General features: G+C 38.6%; 1 long non-coding RNA gene across 2 annotated transcripts; it reads left to right on the forward strand.

The window, feature by feature from the left end:
• Positions 1 to 760: 760 nt before the first annotated feature.
• LOC120439570 lies at positions 761 to 2,786 on the forward strand. 2 transcript variants are annotated; one of them, XR_005612676.1, is made up of 3 exons: positions 761 to 786; positions 1,388 to 1,517; positions 2,498 to 2,786. It is a non-coding gene; the product is annotated as an uncharacterized LOC120439570 (long non-coding RNA). The 2 variants fall into 2 exon arrangements; XR_005612675.1 differs by lacking the exon at positions 761 to 786 and having other exon boundaries at positions 912 to 1,517.
• Positions 2,787 to 9,484: the final 6,698 nt, after the last annotated feature.

Below are 9,484 nucleotides of genomic sequence, written 5' to 3' on the forward strand. Positions count from 1 at the left end.
CCAAATACTGACTTTTGGGCTTGTTTAAATTGTACGAACTCTGTTTTTGCTCTATATATTGTATTTCCATATATGTTTCGACATATTTTAAGAAATCATTGCACCTCTTTCCCGTTTCCCATAGTAAAATATAAAGAAATGGGGGATTGCGCAAGACTTTTGCACAGTACTTTCTTTAAAATATAAAGAAATGACACTTGGTAGTAAGTAACAGTAACAGTAAATACTTATTCATATTAGTCGACATAAGCATAAAAACAATGTAAGAAAATTGTTATTAATCTATTATTTTTCATGTTGCATTAATGGTTGTCATTTTATTCAAGAGAACTGCGATCTGTAAATTACTGATCAGCTAGTTAGCCTTTACTGGGATCGATTGGTAGTGGCTCCATCCTCCACTAGGGGGCTTTCGCCCATTCTCCTCATTGCATTAAACTAGTGCACGAGAGAAGCAACTGAAAATCACTCTTGTGATTCTTTCCTCTGTTTTCAGGTAATGGTGATCACACATGATAAAATTGTCATCTGTACATTGTTAAGAGATGCTATAGGTCAGGGGTGTCCAACTCCAGGCCTCGAGGGCCGGTGTCCTGCAGGTTTTAGATGTGTTTGATCCAACACAGCTGATTTAAATGGCTAAATTACCTCCTCAACATGTCTTGAAGTTCTCCAGAGGACTGGTAATGAACTAATCATTTGATTCAGGTGTGTTGACCCAGGGTGATATCTAAAACCTGCAGGACACCGGCCCTCAAGGACTGGAGTTGGACACCCCTGCTATAGGTAATCCTTCATTGTCTTGTGAGCTTTAGAAGCATTTTATTATAGTTTCGAGTAGTTAGACATAGCTGTTATGCGCCTCAGTTGCATACTATATAATGGCTGTTAAGCTAACGGGAGGAACTAAAAATGTGTCTATTATCATCCATTTCGTAAGGAAACATGTTCAAATACAAATAGTAAGAACTTCATTATTATTTTGGTTTATTAATTAGCTCTTTCTTCCACTGCACTGTAATCCCAAAAGTTATTTGCATTCAAATGGTTTAGCTATAATCACTGATGGTAATTAATTTTCTTTGTAAAACTAAAATCATATAACTGTGTCAGACAGAACTCATTGGTGGAAGCTTTTTGCACTTAACCTATATTGTTTTGCATGTGATGCACTAAAATGAATACATTTAACATGGTCCTTTCTATTTTAAGTTTATTCTAATAAATAGTTTAAGTTCAATTATTTATAAGAGAATAAGTTTTAAACTCAACACTCAAATAATAAAAGTAAATTTGATGTTTACTGATTATGTTTAGTTGAAAGCACTTTCACTATTTTTAAGTTTTTGTTGCCCCTCCCATATTTTTCCCGGCACTGGAACCGAAGAGACGTCTGGACTTGTTTGTCAGAAAAAATTAAGACAAGTCGTTTTTGGTGGTTTTGCCTGGGATTGGACATGTTTGTTTCAGTCTACAGTCGATAGGGAGTACTTTTCCTCAAACCTCCACGCAAACTGGTGAGTTAAATCTTTGTATTTCAACTTTAAGCAAAAATAGTTGCATATTACATTACGCAAATGTGCACGCTAATTCAATCTACAGTGAACCCTCGTTTACCACGGGGTTACGTCCCAAAACAACCCGCAATAAGTGAAATCCGCAAAGTAGTGAAAAGTATTTATTATAAATGTTTTAAGGCTGTAACCCTCACAGCCTTAACCCCTGCTCATGCGTAATGGTTCTAGCATCTTCCTCGTCCATCCAAACCGCGCGGTTCCATTGTGTGATGTGAGCACATCCAAACCGTGTTCAGGGTTAGCCGGGTCCGGACTCCGGCCCCGGTCAGAGGAGGAGGACCAGAGCACGGCCGGGCACCTCCAGCCTTTTAAGTTTCATTTAAGCCCTTCAATTTGTCACAATTCCTTTAATGACTCAGAAAACTGAAAAAAAAGGACTGGGTGGGACTGGGGACAAAGGTCTAAATGGCTTTGCAGTGCAACCGAAAAAGCTGTTGCTGGTCAGCCTATGGGGTGAGACATGTTCTACAGAGAGCGAAATGAGAATGTACAACTGGAGTGGACCAGAGTAGAAGAGTGAACCAGTGGACGGTGTTAGATGAAGCTCATCATCTTTATGAAAGAAAAATTACAAAAATATGCACAACAGGTTAATCCTCCTTCCAGGTTAAGCCTAGGTCGCAACCTGCTGTACAGGCTCCTGCAGCCAATCTACAAAAACCCATTCTCTTGACGGGTTGCTGCCTTATCAACATTGAAGAATGGGTCAAATGCAGAGGACAAACTTCATTATACAGTTGTATAATGACAATAAAGCCTTACAGATTCCCCAAATTTTCCTGTTTTTTTTTTTTTTATTTGAACAATTAACTTGTACTTAAATAATAAAGAGCATTTATAGAAATACAATACTTTGACCTTTTATACTTGTGTTACTCTCCACCAACAGGTTAACTCACAGTTTTTCCCCCCCTCTGTAGAATGCTGCTGATGGTGACCTTGAAATCCCAATAGGAATCATCTTCAATGGTGAAAACGGAAGTCCAGAGCAAGAACTGAACCCCTCCCAGCTGGGGATCCTTCTAGAGGGCAATGTGGTAATGGATTCCATCTGCAGTCTTCCTTTGGCAATGTGTCTCCTGTTTGGACTGACTTATGCACTCCACTTGGAGTACCCAAAGTGCATGAAGAATACATTCCTGTTTATCCAGCAGATTATGCTGAATCTGGGACGAAACGATCCTCCTCCAAAACTCCAAAGGCTAAAAATGAGCTTTCAATGTGTGCATAGATACATTGAATGTTCACTCTTCATTGAGCAGCTTTTTCTCAAGTTCAGGAAGTCATTATTGTGTTTGTAATTGTCTTTTTTGTTTTTAGTGGATGGCAAAACCAGGGCTTAAAGGAGTAGTTCACTGATTTTACATACTGAGATATGTTCTTACCTTAGCTTTGAAGAGTTGATGCATACCTGTCTTGTCTTTGTGAGAGAAAGGCTCTCCCATATATTCAACTACCTCCACTTTTTGCTCCTTTTAGAAGCTACCGAGCTCCTCCACGTTTTCCCTATTTATGTAAAATTACATGAAAAGTTACACTATCTAAGTTTAGTTTCACTAAATTTAACGTATAGATTTTTAAGCCGATAAAAAGGGCACTATATTACAAGCGCGCAGTAACCCTAGTGCACTCTGGAGCATAGACTGAGTTACTGGGGGATGAAGAAGTGCTCCTACAGTGTTATTACACCTTGTAATATAGTACCCCTTCTTATCGGCTTAGAAAATCCACACGTTAAATTTAGTTAAACTAAACTTGAGAGTGTCACTTTTCATGTAATTTTACATAAATAGGGAAAACGTGGGGGAGCTCGGTAGCTTCTAAAAGGAGCAAAAAGTGGAGGTATTTGGAATATATGGGAGAGGCTTTGCTCCATTTGCATGACTGAGGGCACGCACAAAGACAAGACTGGTACACATCAACTCGTCAAAGCTAAGGTAAGAACATATCTTATTATGTAAAATCAGTGAACTATTCCTTTAATTTCATTGTCTCGCTGGGGCCATTCCTTATTCCATAGTTTTTATTTTTCCAAGTTAAAATATTTGTGAAAATAAGTTTTACTGTTACAACTTGTTACCCAGAGTGTCGCACCAAAGTTCTTTACTTGTGATACACAGTTTTATCTGTTTAAAAGGATTGTTTTAAAGAAAATGTTTTATTGGAAGTCCAATTGTGCAAACAAAAAACTTACTGTTGAAAAAAAACTACCTCAGAGACCACAAATAAATTCCTGTCAAAAAGTGGCTAGGAACAACTGAAATATTGTGTTTGTTTCTTAAAGAAATGTCTTCTTAGAAGCTCCATGTGTAAAAATTGGAATACTGTTCAAAGGAAAACAAAAGTCTTGTTTTGTTATGAATAAAGTAAAAAAAAAAAAAAAAAAAACACTTTAGTGGTCTTTGGTTTTGAGTGTGTTTGCCTTGACATATTAAGTTTTAGTAATAATAATACATTTAATTAAAAGACGCTTTTAATTAAACACTACGCAAAAAAGTGAGTTTTGTAATATTAGCACCACTTAAACAACTTAGTTTTTTCTATTAGTATTAAGTTAACTGTACTTAAACAAATTATTTTTGAAATATTGAATACTTATACACTTTAGGTAGCGATGACTCAATATAGTAAATTGTGACAATTTTACTTTTAAGTTTACTTGACTAAATCAGTTAATTTTTTGTTTTGGGTTGATTACTCAAATCATTTGAAGGGAATCGGTTTCCTCAAACGATTTAAGTGTATTGAACTTATCCGGGTTTACAGTGTGTGTGACATTGAGGAGTACAGAATGTAAAATACTTAATGTTCATCTTTGATTGCATTAAACTACTGCATGAGAGAAGCAACTGAAAATCACTCTTGTGATTCTTTCCCCCCTGTTTTCAGGTGGTGTAACAGTTGCAGGCCTTGGTCTTGACAAGGATTGGGCAGTAAAATCCAAAGCTTTGATTTGTGGCTTAGGTCTTCCTTACTAGCAAGGTCTGAGACCAAAGTGCAGATTGCTCGGGTAGCAAAATTGTTACGCCATGGCTGTCAATCCCACAGTTCTTCTCATACTCATCTGTGTCACCTTGATGACCCTGCTTGCTCTGTCAAATACTGTACAACCAAAATGAGAAGAGCAGTGCTCAGATGCAGTGTTGATTGTGCAGGACATTAAAGTGCAGCCTTTCTCAGTGGAATCACCGCAGTAACAAATACTGTACTTGCTGCCGCAGTACTTTGTCTTTGCATGTGTTTGTGTGTGCCTGTGAGGCTTGAATACTTTACATATGCTTATGGACATTCATGGGTGTTCCCCTTGTGTTTTTTAATTTACTCCATTAGCATTTCAAAAAGCTGAAGCATCTAAAAATCTGTCACATCACTTCTTTTGGGATAACAAGATCAGAGTTGCTAACCCCATGTCTCATGCTGCTCAGTTCATTTGTTTTCATTGAGGATGGCAGAATGAGAAGCATATTAAACAAGGGCTTGTTTAAATCTTTGGCACCGTTTTAAATGGTCCCAGAGAGTCCCCCAAATTTACTTTCTGAGTCAACTCACCCATTATTTTTGCACAGAAGAAAAAAAAAAAGGATTTAAAATGAATTTTTCTGAAGTTTTTCTTTATTCTGCATTCCTGATTTGTAATAGCATTTTGCCACTTTGCCAAGGCAGTACATCTTCAGCACTGTTCTTCTGTCTGCCAGCAAAATTACAAAAATGAATGAATTTCATTAAATTGTGGAGAACACATTGGTAAAAGAAAAACCCATTAAATAGTTTTGGATCTGGACCACAACTTTATTTATTGGTAAATTGCTGAAATATGGCATTGTTCTTTGTGTAGGAAGGTCTCTTGCAATTTATTTCCACATGTAACAAAATGCAAAAGAAGTTACATAAAAAAATAAATAAAATGACATTGCCACCCTGGGTAATTTTCTTCTAACTGCTGACTACTTCTCTGAATTTCTTGAAGCTTACACTGCAGGTCTTCATGTGTCTTCTCTTGTTGTTGCTTTTGCGCCTCCATTAGAGTGTTTTTGGACTTGAAGTTGTTAGAAATTTCCTCAAGTTGTGTGTTTTTTTTCTCAGCATTTCATTGATCTTACTTTTCATCTCTGAGCATTGGTTTTCCAGTTTTTCCTTTTCTTCTTCCAGTTCAGTTGCTTTGTACTTCATTGTATTTTAAAATTCTTGCATTTTTTGATTTTTCCTCTCAAAGTCCTGGAGAAGAAGAAGTTTTTCTTCTTTCTGTTTTATCTCCTGTTGCTCTTTCTCTTGAAGAAATTCTTTATTTTCTTGCAGTGTTTCATCAAGCCTTATTTGGAGCATTCTGTACTTTTCCTCCGTGTCTTCAAGCTTGCAGTCCATTTCTTTCTGTTTTATGTCCTGTTGCTTTTTCTCTTGAAGCAACTCTTGATTTTTGTGAAGTGTTTCATCAAGGCTTACCTGCAGCCCCCTGTATTTTCTCTCCATGCCTTGGAGTTTGCACATGCATGTCTCTATGCTTTATGTCCTGTTGTTCTTTTTCTTTATTTTTTTTCCAGAGCTTCCTCAAGCTTTACTTGCAAGCCTTCGTTGTGTTTTTTGATGTTCTGAAGCTTGCAAATCATTTCTTTCTGTTTTATGTTCATTGTCTCATCCTGGACTGTGGTGCTGACACTCACCAGTCCGTGGCCTCCTTCCTTCCGCATAGCATACAGCCTCAGGCTGCTGGATTTGGGGTGAAACCCTCCATGCATGGTCAGGAGGGTGCCTCTTCATCTTAGCCACTATGACAGGAGCTTCCCCGTGGTCCTGAGGCAGCTTATTGGTCGGTAGTTGGATGGGACCGGTGCCTTCTGGGGGTCCTTGAGGATCAGGACTGTCCGGCCTTAGGTTAGCCATCCAGTGTGTCTCTCGTTAACTAGCAGCTGGTTCATTTGTGCTGCCAGGCGCTTGTGGAGTGCAGTCAGCTTCTTCAGCCAGTAGTGAACCATGTCGGGGCCTGGTGCTGTCGGTGCTGTCCAACTCTTCATACTGGAGACACTTTCTTAGATGTCTGCCACTGTGATGGTTAATGGACCCTGTTCAGGGAGGTTGCTGGGGTCTGCCCTCAGATCCACTAGCCACTGAGCATCACCATTATGGGTTGCGTCCTTCTTCCATATGCTCTTCCAGTATTGCTCTGTCTCCAGCCTTGGTGGTGCTGTTCTCATATTGTTCCCCTGCCACTGAGAGTACACCTTGGCTGTTTCTGTGGAAGTTATTATTTCGTCACTGCGGGCCATTAAACATTAAACCGATTTGAGCCTAAACAGCAACACAGGAAAGGAAGTCCTGTTCGCCTATTACTCACCAGGGGATGTCACATAAAAATAGATGAAAGAGCCAAAATGGTGTGGCATAGTCATGGGTTAAAGTAAATCTGTGAACAGTCGATTTCATGTTCAACATTCAAATTCCAAAAGGAATTCTGTTCAACTAGACGTAGCGTTTTCAGTGGGAGAAATGTTTTGTCTTTCATCCAAGTGACTCCTTCAGTCTCAGCTGACTTCAGGTTTCCCCAATATTATAAACAGTATATTTGCACAATGACTGAATCTAGGAAACTGAATGAGTTGTCATTGGGTTGTGAGGTCAGTTCCTTGATCATTAATACGCACATTGTCATGACCATTGATCAACAACAACTGATCAAAGCCCCTTGATCAAAAGCCACGAGTACCATGAGTACTGAAGAAATCGCTTGGATGAGTGACGAAACGTTTCTCCCACTGAAAACGCTACGTCCTGATGAACAGAATCATCCTTTTTGTATTTACTTACCTGGATGAATTAGCATGCATCAAGACAGCATTCAAATTCATTCTGTTGGAGTTGTATTGGCAATTCATTGAAGTGTTATTGATTATTTATAACTAGCCTCTTTGCGCATTTAGTGAGTGAAAGCAGTGGGTGGACTGAATCAGGCCAAATTAAATCGAGGAATTAGAACTGAGTGGACCCGTATTGATCAGAGAGTTAGAACAACAGCTATAAGAAACTTAGGTTAGGAAGAAATTGCTGTTTTATTCTCCTCTGTGTTTTACAAATTTAGGCTAATGTATTGTCACTCTTCATACTGGAGAACTGTCACATACAAGTTACCTGCTGAGTGAGCTGGCAGTGTACTGATTTCAGTCAAATACAACAGGGTTTAACCAAATATGGGGATAATTTGACATTTTTGTTTTTATATATACTTAAACTGATACAGTTCTAATATCTTTGTACAAAGTCACAACCTGTCTGTCTAGAGCTAAATCCGTCTGCCTATGAGCACCTGTAGGTCTCACAAATTAACATGTTGTATCTTGTTTGTTTAATGTTTACAAAAATCAATGAGCAAAAACAAAACATTGTGGTGTTTCTGTGAATTATGTACAGTTGCCTGGCAACCATCAGAGACGCTAATAATTTACTGGCCCATCCAAGATTTATAGTTGGTGCAAAATTGGATCGGGCAGAGGAACTCTCCCTTCTGCTAAGACTAGCTCCAGTTGTTTGTCACAAAACTACAAATATCACAGCGGTGTTTAAGGGTCACACTGCTTTGCTCTTGTAGGTTAAGAAAATTTGGAATTGTAATTTTGCACCTCTAATTGAAAGCATTTTAACAGCTGTCTGTATCCAATTGAAAGGAATGGTTGGAAAGATTCAGAAAATAGTCTGAGGGTTTGTTTAAACAACAGAGTGTTTCAGTTCTATTTTTGTATGCACTTTTATCTACATTTAGCATGAGAAAATCTTACTTTTACACATTTACAAATTGAACTAGACTCCATTGATCTCAGGACTGGCCAAGGTAGTCCATTCCATGTGCATGATATTCGTGCACAATAGCACATGCTCACAGCCAGATGCTGCGATGTTAGCATGGAAGTGAGTGAAGAGACAAATGTTGCAGGGAAAGATGCAAAAACATTACATTAGACGCTAACAAGAAGTGGCTAGAGCTAAAGCTATCAGAGTCAGGGATAACACATCATCTTCGGTATGAGCAAAGGATCAAGGCACTTTGGAGGAAAATTATGGAGATAAATGGAAAAGAGAAAAGGGTTGTTGTCCCGTTATCTCTTGAAAATGTGCTGTGGTATCTGGCAATATGATGTTAGCAACAGATCCTTTAAGTCCTGTAAGTTGCGAAGTGGATTGGACGTTTTTTGTCCAGCACATCCAAATAGATGGATTGAGCTCTGGGGAATTTGGAGGGCAAGCCAACATCTCGAACTCTTTGTTGTGCTTTTCAAACTATTCCTGAACCATTTTCCCTTAGTTTCATTATCCTGCTGAAAGAGGCCACAGCCACCAGGGAATGTTTTTTCGATTACAGAGTGTACACAGTCCATAACAATGCTTATATAGGGGGTACATGTCAAGCTAACATTCACATGGCTCACACTACTGCCACAATTTTCTCTCTTTTCCCATAGTGCATCCTGGTGCCACGTGTTCCCCAGGTAAGCAGTGTATCCACCTGGCCATCCATGTGATGGGATTCATCAGAATTATTAGTGATTTTTGGACCGGGGTTAGCACAGATCACCCAACAAGAGCTGCAGTTTTGGAGATTCTTTGACTCAACCGTCTCGCATCACAATTTGGTCTTTTTCAAATCTGTGTAGATCCTTGCTTGACCATTTTCCCTACTTCTAATGCATGTTGCCATGGATGAAACAGGGTTATTCACTTCACCTTTCAGTGGTCACAATCTTATGTATCTTATGTATGTATCTGCTGATGTATGTTACATTGAAACAAAATAGATTTTTGTTTTTATATGTTGTCAGTTTTTGTTGTTAGAAGGAAAATCAGAAACGGTCAAGAAAATCAGTGCATTGCTACTTAGTTTGAACTGCAAGTAAACTTTTTAAACAAAAAAAATATTGTGATTG

Source organism: Oreochromis aureus, linkage group 1 (genome assembly GCF_013358895.1).
Source record: "Oreochromis aureus strain Israel breed Guangdong linkage group 1, ZZ_aureus, whole genome shotgun sequence".
Taxonomy (NCBI): Eukaryota; Metazoa; Chordata; class Actinopteri; order Cichliformes; family Cichlidae; genus Oreochromis; species Oreochromis aureus.